The sequence below is a fragment of the Papilio xuthus genome, unplaced genomic scaffold (assembly GCF_000836235.2).
Source record: "Papilio xuthus unplaced genomic scaffold, Pxut_1.1 DF826159.1, whole genome shotgun sequence".
NCBI classification, from domain to species: Eukaryota; Metazoa; Arthropoda; class Insecta; order Lepidoptera; family Papilionidae; genus Papilio; species Papilio xuthus.
The window spans coordinates 1,298,247-1,317,463 of NW_013532490.1; the positions used below are offsets into that span (position 1 = coordinate 1,298,247).

At 32.5% G+C, this 19,217-nt stretch overlaps 1 protein-coding gene across 4 annotated transcripts in view; it reads right to left on the minus strand.

Annotated features, from left to right (window-relative positions):
• Positions 1 to 18,496, minus strand: part of Cirl (Calcium-independent receptor for alpha-latrotoxin) — a 275,946-nt gene extending 257,450 nt beyond the window's left edge. For all 4 annotated transcript variants that reach the window (XM_013319304.1, XM_013319305.1, XM_013319306.1 and 1 more), the window contains exon 1: positions 18,216 to 18,496. The gene's annotated coding sequence lies outside the window, so the exon portion shown is untranslated. The remainder of the gene's footprint in view (positions 1 to 18,215) is intronic.
• Between the last annotated feature and the right edge of the window lie 721 nt (positions 18,497 to 19,217).

Below are 19,217 nucleotides of genomic sequence, written 5' to 3' on the forward strand. Positions count from 1 at the left end.
TTTCTAACTCATCCGCAAATAAAACATTGTTAAGTAACAATTGATTGTCTTAATACACGGCACTTTCGACTTTAAAACAATTGAAAGCATAGTAACTTTTTTCAAATTCCCATAACAGCAAAGATAGTTTAAAAAAAGGCGTTGACAGGCATTAAGTACAGTTTCAGAGATGAGCTTAAAAGGAGGTGGTTCTTATTTTAGGATTTGTTAAACAAACATTACTATAGCAATCGTTTTCAATTTTCTGTAAAAACATTCTGGCGAGAGAAATAAATATTTCACCAAATTAAACGCCTAATTTACGTTACAATGTAACCCTGGATATCCAAAAACCATATTGTTATCCCTTTCAGTCCCTTTAAAATAAACAGAGATAACTTTATGTAAGGGATTGTAGCAGCCGAAACCTGCAGTTTTCACGTATTACAAACAGCAAGTGACCTTTATCTAACTGGTCATATAACACACGACTCATTATTCTTGATGCTTGCATTACAAATGAAAACATAAATATAATGATTTCCAAACAATTACGACTTATATTCATAATAAAATAACACAAAGAGCGATGGAAAACTTTACTTTTCCTGTCATAGCATACCAACATATCACTCATACTATTGTTAATTAAGTATTATCGTATATAAATCTGTATATGAATAAGAAACAATAATTTCAATAATTTACCTACACATTACAATGAGATGGCTATTAAATTAAACCAACCTTTCATAAGATAATAAACTTATATAAAAACGGCTAAATCGCTTCCACTTGACGCCTGTCTTCTGTGTGGTCGTGGTATTTCACCGGACGAGCCGGAACAATTCGTGCAAAGATGTTAAAGCGGGCTCTACCACTGTTCAATTACGTTAAATAATAGTTAAAGTTGTCATATAGTTAAATGTATCAAGAATGTTAGTCCAAACATCCTTACGTAAGCAATTCATGTCGTCCACATTGTCCCTTGTTTATAACGGTAAACTAAAAACAAACTAAACGGTTACCAACGGTAGAAAAAAAAACAAATAAGTTACTATAACAATGTTTAGAGAATACAAGGAAATAAACACAATGGATGTAAGAGTTTAAAACAAAACTGATAACATTTGAATTGTTACTTAGAAAAACGTGTGTAACAAATGGTTTAATACATTCTTATCTTACTATTTATAATATAACATTATATAAATAAATGCATTATATACCTAAATATTATAAATACAATAGTTTGGTTATATGGATAGTTTAATAGAAGGTATCTCCAGAACAGTTCAACGGATCTCGATTGAATTTGACACAGAATATAAAGGCTACTAAGATTTTTTGTTTCTTAACTGGCGTGCAACTGTTATTATTTGATAACTAGAGTTTTGATGTTAATTATAAATTTAAGAAAAAAGAAAAAATAGAATTATTAATTAATTGGTTTGGTTAGTACTAGCCGAAACCGATTGTTGCATTTCCAATGTGTTAATGTAAAAATGCAAGCCAAAGAATAGAACTTCCGAACAGTTACGTCGAAATCTTCTATCAGTGATTTTCTTTTACATTATGTAGATTATAAAGAGGAAAGTCGCCTATCTGGGACATATTCTGCGGCACGAGGAATACAACCTTCTCCAACTAATTATGATGGGCAAAATGGCAGGCAAAAGACGCGCTGGACGAAGAAAGAAATCGTGATTGTGAAATATCAAGGAATGGACGAATATTACCAGCGTGGAAAACTTACTTCGCATGGCACAAGATCGGCGAAAGTTCACTGAGCTGACGGCCAACCTCCATTAAATGGAGAGGCACATTTAGAGAGAGAGAGATTATAACAAACAGACGTATCAAAATGATAATGGATCCTGAAACTAGTGCGAAATTCGGTGCCGTCACCAGACCATAATACGCAAGAGAAGCCATTCCTAATTAATCTTACTTATTTTAACTTTAACGCTTCTATTACCAAAATGGTTGCATGGATCCCGCTGAAATTTGGTATGGATGTAGAACATAGTCTGGAAGAACACATAGAGTCACAGGCGACAGCTAGTTTATTATAATTTCTCAATAAAATTGAAACAATTTAAACAGATGTATCGTAGATGAGTTTTTACAAGCTACACAGATTGTAGTCTAAATCTATTTAACATCAAGATTGAATACAAGCTCGCGAAGCTATCTAGAATTCCAGATAGATGGAATACTTATGCAAATGGATTCAGTTGGAGTGCGGGATAGAGCGAGGGGAAATATCGCCGAGGTAGATTAGGGCTGCTGACTACGGATTTAACTTCGTCGACGTATATCAATAGAGCTGTTACTTGCCAAGTTTAGTGCACGTTTGTTTTGATTTACTACTGCTGCGTATAAAGGAAATTATAAAGATGTAAACATAATTTCTCCTTCCAAATAATAGGTTAAAAATCTTACTAATATCATATATACGAAAGTTTAGATATTTATTTGTATCTTTACAACGGCTCTATGGTTCTTTATGCAATTTGGTATAGATGTAGAACATAGTCTGCAAGAACACATAGGATACTTATTAAGTTTCTTTTCTTCCGCGAACGTAGTCGTTGGCGATAGCTAGTTTTATTTAATAATGTAACCATAATATATGCACCATTGTGAATATTTTCGTACTCAGAATGCTCAAATAATCTAAATAAAAAACAAATTTTCTATTGGGTACTGATTCAACCCTTGGCTTCTGAGAGTGGGATATACACAGATCCCACTTTGATCGACTTCAAAGTCCCATTCAAGTGATACGGTGTAGTATTGGTTAAAATGTTAGACACAAAATCTTGATTTGACTAGAATTGTAATTGTTTCTTCTAATATTTCAAGAAAGCTCTCTTTACAGCAAGTTTGATTCTGTTTTAAACTGCCGTAATATGTAAAAAAAAAATATCGCTGTATGAAAAATTTATAAATATGATTTTACACGAAATATTCAGTAGAAAACAAACGCGGTTATAAAAATAATGTATTGTAAAGAAAATTTTAAGAAACTTAGAACATCTATACTAATATTATAAAGCGGAAGAGTTTGTTTGTTCAAACACGCTAATCTCAGGAACTACTGGTCCGATTTGAAAAATTCTTTTTTTGTTGGATAATCCATTTATAGAGGAATGCTTTAGGCTATATCACATTACGCTGCGACTAATAGGAGCGAAGCGTCAGTGAGTACTAATTATGTTTTATTCTAATATGGCGCAGTCGGAATCGCGGGCGACAGCTAGTTAGAAATCACATTAAAACGATCACCAATCCAAAGACCTCACGCGTCGTTAGATATTGAAAGTTATAAGTATTTTGTATATCTCAATGTTTAACATGTACATTACGCCAGCGAACACCATTTTATCTATGTTTAGTGAGGTGATTATACCTATTTTAGTTCTATCGAACGTCGATAAGCCATAACTTTTTTTATCCGAAACTTTGGTAATAGACTTTTATGTAGCTTTTATATAATAAAAAGTAATGTTTTAAATTAACATATCAATAAAGCAAGTTTAAGAAATTTACTACATTTTCTATAGATCTAATTTTTATACATAACAAGCCTAGAATTCCGATCGCGCGGAATAAAAAAAAAGTTAATTAGTAGCCTATGTGTTCTTGCAGACTATGTTCTACATCTATACCAAATTACAGCGATATCCATCTTCGTTCTGGAGATACCTTCAAACATCCATCCATCTAAACATTCGCATTTATAATATTATTATCGACAATATTTATCGATAAAACTGTTAACTGTTATCAGTATAAGCTAAAACCAGAAATCCTTTTAAAGGAACAAGAATGTACATTTATAAAATCAGGACATCAGATGTAAAACTTAATAACCAGCTATATATCGATAACTGTGCCGTGAACAGCATCAAACGACTCATAAAAACCCTACCTAGCTTCGCTATAAAATACCCACCGTATTCGATATCGGACGAATAAATGGGTTTCTCGTAAAAATTGTGGCGTTGTATAAAAATAATTACCTATTCCGGATTTGTTGGAAAACGTCAGGTTTGGCAATAAATGTCTTAATAACGAATTATCCGAAAATATAATTAATATACGTAACATGATTTAGTAAATAAGAATGTTTGGATGGATGGATGTTTGTTTGAAGGTATCTCCAGCTGAACGGATCCCGCTGAAATTTGGCATAGATGTAGAACATAGTCTGGAAGAACACATAGGATACTAATTAAGTTTATTTTAAATCTTGCGTGGACGGAGTCGCGGGTGATAGTATGTTATAACACAATAATATGCCACGGCTTTACTGTAATAAAATAAATAAAATAAGAAATGTTATTTACTAATATAAAAGCTTCAGCAATAGCAAAGAAATTTTACTTTCCTTTTCATAACTTAGAAATTCTTTATTATAGTAGTTTTTAGTAATCTTAGTGGCTCTTAACTTCGCGCGAGTTGCTGCGCAGAACATAACTTTATGTTAAACTGGGGGTAACGGGATGAGGGGGAAAGTCACTGTACAGCGCACCGATGACCTTAAGCTGGCAAGATATTTGAAAAGAACTATAACAAAGCTAAATTTGAAAAAAAAAATCTAAACATTAGCCGTTTCGTTGCTAATTTGTCGGTATGTGGTTTTTGGTAGTGAACCTGTAATTTTAGGAACTGCAAACGTTTGGCCATTTCGAATTTGGAACGAAACGATCTTTTTTTAAACATTTCTCTTGCCTGATGGAGCGAGAGTTCGTTCGTAGACGTAGTACAAGTAAAATAAATGTTGGTTGTTTACTAGCTTCGTGATGTAGGTAAATATAAGCTAATACATTGCGTGTTTAAAAGATATCGGAAAAATATTATAACTACAATTTACATAGTAGATAAGACTATGAAAACATAACTAAAGAAGGCCTTTATAGAATATACTCATTTTAAGTTACTGAGATGAAGAAGGTAAATTTTAAGCAGTACGTAATAAAAGATCCTTCTAATTATCTTTCAAGAAAATTACCTCAAAGCTCATCTAACAAGAATTTGTTTAACAAAACGAAACGATCCCCACTGTGGCTGTGTCGATTAAAAACTGGATCGCAGTTTTATACTTTTTTATAGTTCTTTTTTTTTCTCAAGGCTATAAAGTTTTGTAAATTGCGCTAGGTCGTTAGGTGGCCGCGGATGGAATGGGGTCGCAACAACGCCTCAATGTTTCGGATCATTAATTTGACACTTGGAATAGCTTAGAAGTGTTACAACGGCGTTTTGTACCGCCCACAAAACGTCGGCGGGTTAAAGGTTGGCCATCCTTTTAAATGCTATACAATAATTGTGCAATATTACTTTTGTTAATGGATTTGTAATGAGAATTAGTGAAAGGGAAGCCAACGAATTGAGAAACATGAATAATTGAAGAAAAATTATACAACGTCTTTTTTTTACAGATTGACATGACATACGTCAAGTTGTCAACTCATACGTGTTCGTCTATGAGTCGGTTGACGAATACGTAATGACTAAAATTTTACAGTTTTATTCTTTGTCAGAAAAATCCGAAGAGTTCGCGATGAAATATGGCATACATATAGAACATAGTCTGGAAGAACACACCGGTTACTAATAATTTTTTTTTATTCTGCGTGACGGAGTCGACAGCTAGAATTTAATAAAAAATATTGTCAACCACATTTAAATCAAAAAGGTTCTATAGCATTGTTTTTAATAAATCTTGTTATACCCAAAAGGGAAACATAGCCGAATATTAAGTAGGGAGACGTTTAAGATAATTAAAACCGTGGGACCGTCTGAGTTTCGTTGGCAAACTTTAAGAGTTTCGTTGAAATTTACGTAAAGCCTTTGCAGTTGTTGCTAAGTACTCGGGCAATTTAGATACAGGGTGTCCAAATGATGGTCAGATGTAAGACCTCTAATTTCTTAAATCCATATTTTCAATGACTAGAATACAAATTGTTAAATTAATTTTTTTGTAGCAAATAAATAAGATTATTCCACGTAGTTTAGAGCTTCTATGAGTTAATATTAAACGGGTTTCCGAGACCCAAAGCCCCGAAAACATGGTATCTCTGTTTTGTCAAAGATAATGACAAGGATGACGATATTTTTTATACAGAGATTAAGGTCTCAGAAACCCACTATAATAGAGGACATTGTACTACACATGTAAGCGAAAATACTTTGAAATTAACATATTTGAGAAGTTAGCAAACACACTTCGCATTCTAAACATTTGGACTATTATATATGTGGCTTAGAATAGTAAAGTAAGCATTTACCGTTGGTTTCTAAGACCAAAAACACTGCACAAAGCATATCATCATCTCTATCATTATCTTTGACAAAACAGAGATAAAATACGTTTTAAACTCGGACTTTGGTCCTGATTTTTGTTATCGTAAACTTTTTTTTTAACGAACAAAATTATGCTTGTAATTTAGGGTAAATATCAAACTGTAATCGTAAGATGTAAGTAATAGTTTGGTACTTTTAGTTTAAAAGCTGCCGTTATATGTATTATGTAAATATAATATACATGTTACTAGTAAAGTGCCCCCACGCTGTGTGGATAACGTTAAACGTCTAAGCGGCACGATAAAATGATAATTTACATTACAGATTTCAACATGACGCAGTATCATTTATAAGGTTAATGCTCGATACTATATAGGACGCAAAATAATTTATATTCACTTTCATAGTTACATTTAAATGAAATACAATGTAAAAGATTCCAATTCCTAGATCTAATTCACTGACAGTTGTAGACTAAATTGTCGATGAGTTTCCACTGTCTTAAAAGCGTCAGTGGCTCAGGGCATAAGCACTTGACTTGCAATCTGTAGGACTTGGGATGGAATCCAGCCATGTAAATTCGAATTACCTATACATTTATCCGACGTTTTTACGGTGAAGGAAAATATCGTGATATAATCTGTAGTCGACCTGCACTTCAGTCGAATTTCAGCGAGATCCATGCAGCCGTTACAGAGGTACCTTCAAACAAACATCCATCCATCTAAACATTCGCATTTATAATATTAAAGTAAGATTGACATTCTTCTATTTTTCATTAAAATAATAAAAGTAACAATTTAAAAAATCGAACGAAATTCAATTAATGTATTAAAGAGAAATCTCAAGACGGCTACCTGATCGGGGGTCCCAGCGCTACGATAACAGTATTTGTTTCCGCCATTCCATATTGTTTTATGTCTTTTCTTATCTACGTATTTGTGAAAACCCGAAGGATATTTTAATAGTCTATTACAATTCACAAAAATGTGCTAAACAACAATAACAAGTAAGAATAAAATTGTTAATTTGATAAAGTGATGTAAAATCGCCTTGTTTACATTTCTAAACTTTTCGTAATGTAAATCATACATTTTATCGACTTACTGTTAAACTCCATGCATGATCACACAAATTATTCCAGAACTTTCCAAATTAGTTACATATACTAGGATATATTACACTAAATTGACACGCATTTTAAACACAGGTATAAATGAAATGGTAACTTTTTTTTCATCATTTGGCGCCAAAATGAACAATAAAACAACCCCAGGTAACAACCCCGGCATTGCATCTATGGGACAATGGAAACTGGACGCGGCAATGGTGAATCAGCTGCTTTACAGCCATTTTGAATTTTTGTCAATACTTAAAAGATAGGCAAAGGCAACTTTAATTCACAGCCACGCGTAACTGTCAAAATGCTTAAAAGAAACAACGTATTTTTGTTTTTAATTTACGTGTTACAAAAAGTTTTTTTTTTGTTTTTAAAATATTATAAATATTTGCTTTGTTATTTTTAAAAAGTTATTCCAAAATTCCATTCGAAAAGCCGTATATAGATAATTTTTGTCAATTTTTTATTCCAAGAGATATTCACCGCTAATTCTCTAAAAATTCGCGTCCAGTAAAATCACAGCGAGAATTACACAGAGAAACTTTTTTAATAACACTCTCCCGATTCAATCTCAATCGAAAAATCCCTAGCAGAAAAAAAAGCCAACACAACGGTAAGAAAAATGTATAAACATGTCAGGGGACCGGTTCAGGTACGTTTTTTTATTCAACCGTACCGCCTATGTGTGAAAGGGACGGACGATCCCCTTTAACAAACGATATAAGGTGTTACACACAAGCCCAATAGCTCAGCTATTTTATATTATCTGTTGAAGAATAGAATCTATTGCGCAATTTGGAACGCGTTCCGAATTACATCGAGAGGTTTTATTTTAATTCCATTTATTTTTAAATTTATAATTAACATGTTATGAGTCAGAAAATGAATATATTTTTTTATTATAATTGTATTTAAGTCGAATTAAAATGATAAAATTTTTGATTTTGAATTTCTTTTTTTCTTAAAATTTGACAATTAATAATCCGAATTTAAAACTAAATTAAAATGACTTTTTTATTCATTTTTAATTTTGTTGGCAAATTTCTATTTAACAGTAATACAATAGAAACAATAATATTATTAGAAAGAACGTGATCTCTTCCTGTCCATTTTATTTGTTCTGTGATTAAAAGTATATTTGAATTAACGGACAATGAACATTTAACTTGTATTGGCTCTCTTGAAAACCACAAATAGTAGCGAGAGGCAAATATATTTGTATCTCTTTCTATGGGCACTGCATTCACCAGGACAAAGAATAAGTAGTAATAAAGACGTGACATTCGTGCAGATGGTTGATAAAACTTAATACTTGGCAGTTTGTTCGCTCTTCGACTATTAAAAGGCAGGAACAGATACGTTGTTACACGCTCTTTAGTTGCCTAAGCTCATGAAAACATTAAAGGAAATGGTTCTGCCGGGCGAGGTCGTATATTGCCTTCCATGTTGGTGGTATCGGGCCTTTTTTACTTTTGCTATTGGCTCGGAATTGGCGGGAAAAGAAAATGGCCGATTCAACGTCTCAATTTAACTGAAGAGGCTAACTTGATTGCGCTTAAAGTATTTCTGTCTTAAAAATAAAATCAATGCAATTTACGAGACGATTTTGTTTTGCAGAAATTAATATAAAACTTAAAAGATACTGTCCATTATAATAAGAGAGACAGGAGAACAAAAAGGTTACTTACGATTTAAATTTGTGCTTTTTTTTAAATTTGTGTTATCCTTGTCGTAGTAGGAAGATGCGACCTTACTCTAGGCCAATTAGTGAAAGAGACGTACAATGCCTACTGAATGTAAAGGGACAAGTTTGGGATCCAATTTTTACCTGATGTTTATTACGAACGCTGACATTGGGCATTACAAGGGACGTAGAGACGGGATGCGTACACCTAAATATTACGGAATCAAATTCCCACACAATTGTATACCATTTATATATTCTATTAATATACAAAAATTAATGTTTGTTATGTGTCCCTTAACCACTAGGATGATTTTTGATTATCTTTTCAGGTTATTCTCAATAAATCAATAAAAAATACTACAGTAATAATCGTACCGACAGAACTACCAACTGATTTGAATATATACTAGCTATCGTCCGCAACTCCGTCCGGGTGGCATTAAAAAAATAAAGCTTATGTGTTCTTCCAGATTATGTTGTATATCTATCTTCTAACAATCCTCCATCCATACATCCATCTAAATTAAGCAATTGCATAATACTAGTAAGATTTAGCGTTAGAATGACCTAGTGATAATCAGATAATAGTATTCAATATGTTTCTTAAATTTAAAAGTAATATAACTAAAAAAGGACAATAGTTCCGATTCGCTTAGTAAAACGGTATCCTTATTTTGATGAGTCGAAACTTCTCAAATGAGCTCCCGGATATAACCTTTAAGCCGATTTCAGAGTCATACGAATCTCGTAAAACCCGAGCAAGACGTTCGCTTCGACAATTTAACGATCCTGTCACTTTGGATACGTTACATTTCTCCTTTCGTTTGCAAATCTCACTAAGTTTGTAAAGAAAAGGGCCTATATGTTAGACTATTTTAGAATCGAATGTCACAAAATCAATCGATATGAAAGTCGTAAACTAAAGTTAGTGGGATCGTTTATATTATTGGATCTAAGAAACTTTCGACCACGTAATGTTCCAATTATATAACTTTATAATTGTAGTATAAGTCTTTCCCATACAATCCTGTGTTATAAGAATGATCTCTTTTGTAGATTAAAGAAATTTGTTATTCAAAATGCACAAATACTTGCATTTATCTTTAGACTTATCATCAGCTCACTATAAGTCCCCACCGAGGGACTCGAAGCCTAGCCTAAGTTAAGGGTGAATTAGGCCATAGTCAACTACGCTGGTCAAGTGCGGGCATCACGATGTTTTCCATCGCCGTAAGAACGTCGGAAATTTAAAAACACCGTAGTTAGGCGGGATTCGAACTCAGGACCTGCAGATTGCAAGTCAAGTGATTGACGCCTGAGCTACCGACGCGCACTTGCTATGCGTAAAATGTTATTACCTAGATGGATGGATGTATAGACGTTTGATTGAAGATATCGCCAGAACGACTGCATGGATCTCGTTGAAAGTAACACACATGTAGATCATAGCTTGAAAGAATACATAGGCTACTAATTAAGTTTTTCAAGAGACATCGCGGGCAACAGCTAGTGTAGTATAAAAGCAGGTTTTATTGTATCCAAAACATTATCTTAGACGAATAAAATGTCAACTTAATATTCGGAACGCTACCGAAATAAACTTCAAAGCAAACCTTCGAAGCTATAAAATAGTTTTCTTATATCATTCCAGACTTAATAAAGGTTTATTCAGCATTCTTGCTAAATAGAAGGACCGTTAGATATGCTTATAAACGTATAAATTTAAACAAAACATTAACCGTTGGTTTCTGAGACCAAAATTTGTATAAAACATATCGACATCTCCGTCATAATGTAGTGCAAAACAGAGATAAGAATAAATTTAAACGGGAATTTTAGTCTCGGAAATCCACGGTAATTAAGATAATTGAAATAAACAAACACAAATTTAGTAATTTAGTGTAAAATGTTATCAAAGATTTTATTCGTTTTAAAAAATATTAACATAATTTTTTGATTATCACAGATGAAATACGTACACACAATATTGTGTATACGTCACACAATTTATTGGAATATAACTTTTAATTATTCGCGAAATACTGATTAATATTGCATAGAACCTTTTTGAATAAAAGCAAATTTAAAAATCGGTACTGGCCATTTCTCAGTATGCACGTTATTGTAAAATCTACAAAGAATGTAATAAAATATTAAAAAAAAATTAAACCAGTGGTCGTCAACTATCGGTTCGCAGTAAAAAAATATTAAAACAGGCGATGTCAGGTCAATGAACTTTAGTTTTTTTAGGACGAACAGGACGACCACAATAGGGTACTTTAATTTTAATTTAACTACAGAGTACTTGGAGACCAAATTGATGGACAAGCTCGGAAATAATTCACTTGTTTTAGGCCAGTACCAACCTAACAAATAGAGATTGTGAATATTGATGAGTTGTAGACTCCAAAAGAATTTTATGCGTGGAATTTCTACATCTAGAAAATATGTAATTTAACCATCAAATGTTGTAAATAGCGGTCAAATAGTTATTTACTTCGGAAATATAATATTCTCTATGCATGTTACAATACAGTTAAAAATAAAATTGTCTTATAGAGCTTTTTCCCTTTACTTAACTTAGCGTGTTCATCCAGACTATGTTCTATATATATGCCAAATTTCATCGTTATGAATGAAGCCGTTCTATAGATACCTTCTAATAAACATCCATCTAAACATTCGCATTTATAATATTAATAAGAATAAGATGAAATTACTTTTTACTCAAATATTTGAAATAATGTATAAAAATATATATTTTCAATCGCCTAATAGTGAAGGGTTCGAATCCCGCAAAGAAATATTGGTAAATTAACAAAAATCAGTTAATACAAAAAAATCTAGAATATTCAATAACGCTTAAGTAAAATGTTTCAGAAGATTTAAAACATAAGGTTGGTCTGTAAAGGAATAGACAATGACCATTCTCGTTCCAGGAATAGATTCAACATAGATAAAACGGCTTAGGCACAGCTTGTTAAAATGCACTAACTAAAGCCCTTACTACAGGTGATTGTACGAAGAGATTTCTGAAAACAGACGCTAAAGTTTTTTCTAACTTCCTTGAAACTATTTAAAATTAATTAACATACAAATAAAAGTTAAACAAATTGTTTAAATAGTGTTTAAGACGAAAAATAAACTGTCTATAATCTTACTTATATACGAATGTTTAGATGTATGTTACCTCAGGAACGGCTCAACATATCTGGCTGTAATCTGGCATAGATGTAGAACATAGTGTGTAAGAACACATAGGCTACTGATTAAGTTTATTTAATTCCGCGCGGACAGAGTCACGGGCGACAGCTGGATATTCAAATTAATGTTACAAAGGCAAATCTTTACTCCTTAAGATTTTTATGGTAAACTTTAAAGTAACCACTCAGCTTTTCCATACGTTTTATCTTCATGAAATCCTAGTACTCTTGAAGTTCCATTAATTTTCAACTAGGAAACTATAAAAGTTGAACATTACACGATAACGTATATATTTTAACCAAAAATTCTTTAAATTCCCGATATATCTTAGCTTAATAAATAGTTGGGGAGCACTTTGAATGACGCACATCTTTTGACAAAATCACCTCTTACCAAATACGATAGTTCTTATCTCCTTACGTTAAAGTTCAGAATACGATTAACTTGAGTTACTCGTATGAATACCAAAATAGTTTTTTAATGCATACACTGTGGGCTTTTAAGGAATCCGTTTCTTAAGTAATATTGTGAGTGAACGTTGATCTTTATTTCCGACAGCTTTTTTTATGTGTTGAGTGAAATTTCAAAACTTACAATTTTATGACGGAAACTAGCTATCGCCCGCGACTACGTTCGCGCGGAATTAAAAAAACATAAGAAGTAGACTATATGTTCTTCTAAACTATGTTCTATATGTATGCAAAATTTAATCAAGATCCTTTCAGTCTTACCTTCAAACAAACAACCATCCAAACATTCGCATTAATAAAAAATTTTTAAATATGATAAATAAATGAATACGTTTAGTAAGTTGTTTAATGAGGACACGGTTCTTAACTACTAGTCTTAATTTGTTTAAAAATATAATTAAAATAAATCTAGAACTAATATGACGAAAATCTTTAACCTAATTTGCAATCATAATTTGTACTACTCTAGTAATTCAAGTGACAAGCTTCAATTCAACTCTATCCTAAAAATTCCGCCGACAAGGCACTTTAGTAACAACTGTTGTCCTTTTCCTTCCTTTTGATTAAATAGAGACCACAATATTCTCTAACATCATGACAATCGGTATTCACAACAATATTAAGTTAATAAATATTTTATCTGTAAAATATTCACAACTTCTCTATTAACCAAGTGATATAAATGGAAAGTTGCATCCAATTATGCGCACACGCACGATTCGTACTTTGTCACGTTGCCAAGAGTCCAATTTAATGAAATGATACAAGTCTTACCAGTAGACAGGCTAAAACAACAAGATTTGCTGTAAGTAACTAGGGTAACCAAATATTAGTATTTTGCGGACAGTAATAAATATTATAAATTATTAGCTGTCGCCCGCGACTCCGTCCGCGCGGGATTAAAAATAAATGTTCGCCGATTCTCAGACCTACTCAATATGCTCCCAAATTTCATGAGAATCGGTCAAACTGTTTCGTAGGAGTATGGGAACGAAAATTGTGACACGAGAATTTTATAAAGATTTATCTGTGAAACATTAAAAGAAGTTACTACATCTGTTATCGTTGGTTTGGCAAAGCAATGTATAAAACATATCATAATCCCTGCCAGACATTAAAAAGGATAACATACATTGATTTTGGTCTTAAAAACCAAGTTTAGAAATTTATATCTCGGTCTACCAAAATTATTCATTTTAACTATTATATACACTTAATTAAAATATTAAAATCGATAAGAAAATTTAGCAAATGTCAGTATCGCCTATTAAAAAAAATATTGTAAGAATATAAAGATTTATTGGCTTACAACACCAAAAATGTCTGTTACGGTGTCATCGTGATTTATACGTTTGGTAATTAAATTAGTACGATCCCAAACCAGCCCTAAAGAGGGACACATGTTCTAATTTTAAATGTAACCAATCAATACGCGAACTAAAAATATTTCAACCTAAATAAACATTCATGTTAATCGGAATAGGCAAGCATTTAGGGAATTTTAATCACGATTTTGATCAAAATATTGAAACAACTTTATTACGGTTTCATCTGTTATTTACTTATTAATATATATATTGCTTTTATAAAACTTTGTTGATTTAAATCATATGTGTTATTAAAAGTCAATAATATATTTCAATACTACAATCATATTATTATATCATGAAGTTTTTTTTTCTCCTAAATATAACACTCATTTAGTGAAATTAGGAAATAGATAAAAACCTTGTCTTTACGGACAAGAGCCAAATATCTAACCAAAGCTGTGAGTCGAAATAAGAGCTTATAAACCAAGTTAAGTTCCAAAAATTCTTAATAAAGTTTAACTTCAATTTAGTACATAATTTGATACTAAATCTGCTAGACTGGATAAAATAACAAAAATATAAAGTAAGAACTACTTAAAATAATACTAAGCAAATATTTTTCGCAGTACTAAACATTAGGCGGGATCGTGTCGTTAATTTATAAAAAAACTACACATCATGGTCACCCTACAATCATAACTGACCGTTTGAATAACGGTCCACCGATGATCCAGTATTTTTATACTGTTAAATGCCGCTGCATGATAAATCGACGTCTTGCATCTCCTTAAGTCTTAAGTAACTATCAGTGTAAGCTTTTAAACAATGCTCAGTTAAAATCAAATGTACCCAATAGCTACTTCACGTTTCTAACAACACGTAGTACTGATGAGAGATGTGAGTCACACCCATAAGTAAACGTAAACGTAAGGAGGAGGAACACGAGATAAGGACTACCTGAATCCGCTTAGACAGCGACGTGACCTCTGCCCATAGACACGTGTAATAGAAAGTTGGTTAAAAGATGTAATGCGATACCACCCTTAACCAGAGGACATCCATACAGAGGATATTTTCTCGTGCTATGCTTCCCTGCTCCGCCAAATCCACTTCCGTGGAAAGGTTAAGAGTGATTTTTACAGCACTTAATTTTTTCTAAATTTTGATGTACAAATACGGGGAATATAGGTAACATACAAAGTGCATTTAAATCTTGGAGGCAACCACATTTACCTAGTCAATTAACCCTGGCTGCCACGACACATGTCGACATCTGTTCGACAGCCGATGGGGCACGTTTCCGGACGCCATTCGTTTTTTACGCGCCAAATTAACGCTTGCGGCCATGTTCAAAAATCCATGACACGTGCTATTTCTATGTACCGTCACTTGCGTTCAGAAATGAACAACAATTTACCATTTTATTTGTAACCTAAAACTGCCCTAAAGTTTTTAAGAAATATAAAAGACGACACTTTTGTTGCGAATTATAAATAATTTCAATATTGCCAGTATTAAAATTATTAGGTAAATTATAATTAAAAACAATCAACAAGTAAATATATATTTTAATCATACTAAAGTACTAGGAAAGCATCAACAAAGTAGTGTCTGATAAGGATGGTCAAGGTCGACTATCAAAGCTGTCGAGTTGTACAAACAACTTATTGAATAGATAATATTACTAATACGTTATACGAATGTAATAATTCCAATTATATTAAGTACAATAAATAATTTAATAATAAAAATTACCTATAAATTCAAACGACAGACAAATTTTGTATTCTCTTTATCTTACTAATATTATAAATGCGAATGTTTGTTTGAAGATATCTCCAAAATGGCTGGATGGATCAAGCTAAAATTTGGCATAGATGTAGAACACATAGGCTACTAATAAAGTCCTAATTTTTATTACAGTACGGACGAAGTCGCGGGCAACAACTAATTCTATATAAACTTCAAAACAGAAAATATTAAATAGAATAGAAATAATGAACAAAAAACTTTCTATGGCCTTTTAGAATGACTTGTATATAATGGACTTCATCGAAACGCCCTTACTGAACTCAACCGAGATAGTATTCCAAGAAAACATATCTCTCTCACTCATGATTAAATTTACGTCTCATAGGAGTAAGATAATTCTATCAAATAATAGTAAGCAACATCGCATCTACAATTAATTTTAAATTAATAAAAGTCTACTTCATATTCTTAAATTTTCGTACTGATATCTTTGTCATTAATTTTGACAAAACAGAGATAGTAATATGTTAGTTCTCAGAAATCCATGGTAAGTAACTCTTGTAATATAAAAGAAAACTGCATTAAAAATTATCAATTTACTGTCAAAGACATAGTATATCTTATTACAAACTAAGTTTACTGCATATATTTCGTTTAAATCCAATCTTTATCACTAACAGCCATCAATACAATCTTTACGACACATTTTACGACTAAATCAATGGATTCGTCTTGTAATGTTACTCTTAAAACGTCTATACATAAAACTGAATACAGATTATAACAAGTTTTCGAGGTTATAATCAAACATACGCAAATAGATTTACATAATCTATTAATATACCAAATAATATTAAAAGAAAATATATTAATAACTAACTGTCGCCTGTGACTCTGTCCGCGAATAATTAAAGAAAGAACATAATAAGTAGCCTATGTGTTCTTTTGGACTATGTTCTACATCTATTCCAAATTTCAGAGCCGTTCCGTAGATACATTCACACTAACATTCATCTATTCATCCATCCATCAAAACATTTGCATTTATAATATTAGTAAGAACAAATTTCTACCTATCGAATGTTTTTTGTATATTAAACAAAACAACTAAAATCATAACACACTATCACACTTCGATTTAAATTGTAAAATGGCCGACATTCTAAATTCAAAAATGTGTACCTATGCGTGTTTAGAATAGATTTGACTGTGTAACTTCATTTGCATTTAATTTCTCGACATTTTATAATCTACCCTCGTGCTATAAAATTTACAATAACATAATGATAACATCGAAAACATAATTACTAGTGAAAGTGGACTTATACATATAAGTACAAAAGCTATGCTTGATTTAATAATATTACCATTACAATAAAAAAACAAATAAAATCATAACCTTTAAATTATTAGTGAATTTTACTACATCTAAGATTCAAAAATGTTTTTGCACATCAAGATTTATGGAAAAAAAACTAAACTCGTAATGATACAATTATGTTTACATTCCTTCATTTTGTAACGCAAAACGGTATTACATTTAATTTCTGTAATTTAAAATTAAATTTTATTATCTGTTCCCGCGAAATCTTTTTGTGGCTAGTGAGAAAACACGGATTGTTACTCTTATAACCTATAATTACAATTGTTACAGTAGAAATAGTCTGACAAAACCTATCCATTATCCGGCGGTATATAATTACAGACAAAGATTCGCCGTAAAGCGTAATTCATCCACGAAATTATAGGGAACTTAATTTGTTTTCAAACTAGTAATGCCATCTACCAAAATAGCTTTATCATACTTCATATGTTTAATAAAAAATGTACTCATAAACAATGTAATAATGCCAAAAAGCGAGCTTTTTATAATACTTACGATTAGATTGTTAAAATTAAAATAATAAAGTTTTGTAAGCATTGACTCGTTTAGTGGAACTAATTGAACGAAAACATCACGTCTTTGAAGACGAAAAAAATAATAAAAAAACGTTTAAACTGTAAGTCGGTCCGTTTCGTTGTAAGATCGTCTGTCTCGCCACAAAAAGTTATCAAAACGCCGAGCCGGGGTCAAAGGCGGGTAACACCGTTGAAGTCGAGCGCCTAATTAATAGTCGCCCACTCTCACCTCACCGGGACTCGAACCGAACCCGTTCCCATGGTGTGTCCGATGCACACAACCACGCCGGGGCCAGGCCGGAGCCCGGCGCATCTACATTGCAAATATACAAACACCATCTACAATCAGCGATTCATATCGACGCATTACAACGCGTTGGTTTACTCGGACGCGGAACCGACACCGTGCCTATCGATTTAACTCTACACGAGGGCCGCAGAAAGAATTCCTTACAACAATGAGCCGGTGTAACAATAAATACCTTAATGATATCCCGAGATCGGAGAGAAAAGACGTCCGGCGACGGCAGGCGGTACCCGTCCCACTCTTTTCAAAAAGTAATCCAACACAATAACATCTCATTCACGGAACATCACTTAAAATGGCACAATCTCACATGAGCACAATACGTATGTAATCCACGGCACTGGTTTTGCTTTGGCTACAAAATGATGTTTTTCTCGTAACACGACGCGACTACGGTACTTCTCCCGCAGAACAACCGACGCGCACGGCAGCCGGGCACGGACTGAACTGGTTTGCCGGGCGGGAGAGGGGGGAGCGGGGACGTCGACGGGTGCGTTTGGTTCGGTTTTATGAAAATATTTCGTGAGTAATGCACGTGTTATGTTGGAGTGCGTCGGCCTACAGCGTCCTCCGATCTTTGATTGTGGTGCAGCGTTGCGAATGATAAAGATTAAAAAAAAACATGTCGCTCATAGACTAGACAGGTTGGGAGGGTCTTTGTCTTCCTACGCTTTCCATTAGTTGTATGCAAGCATCAGCCTAGTATCTGAGATCAAATTTACAATGTATCGACACTCGTTGTTATATTGAATGTGACGTAAAAGCCTCGGCATTCAACTGTTCAGATAAAACTTGAAATTTATTTTTATCTAGTTGAAGTTAGTACTTCGAGTTATTAGAGATCAACCTTTGATTTGAAAGGCTTCTCTGGATAAATAAATTAAGTAAGTCCCTACTAAAACTGTATTATAGCTTATTTACGGATATGTAAATTGAAAATACGTGATTTAAAAACATATTTCCTAGAATTTATTTATGTACCCAAACTTATAATTTTTTCACAAAATATGTCAATGTTTGTATTATAAAAATATAATTTAAATTAATAAATAATTTATATATTTGACAGTATTTATATTATCTGTGCATTATAGTGTATCTATTTAAGATAGATCCAAAGTAATGAACATTTTCCAAGTAAGATATGACCTAAAGGTCTATGTTACCAGGTCATAAA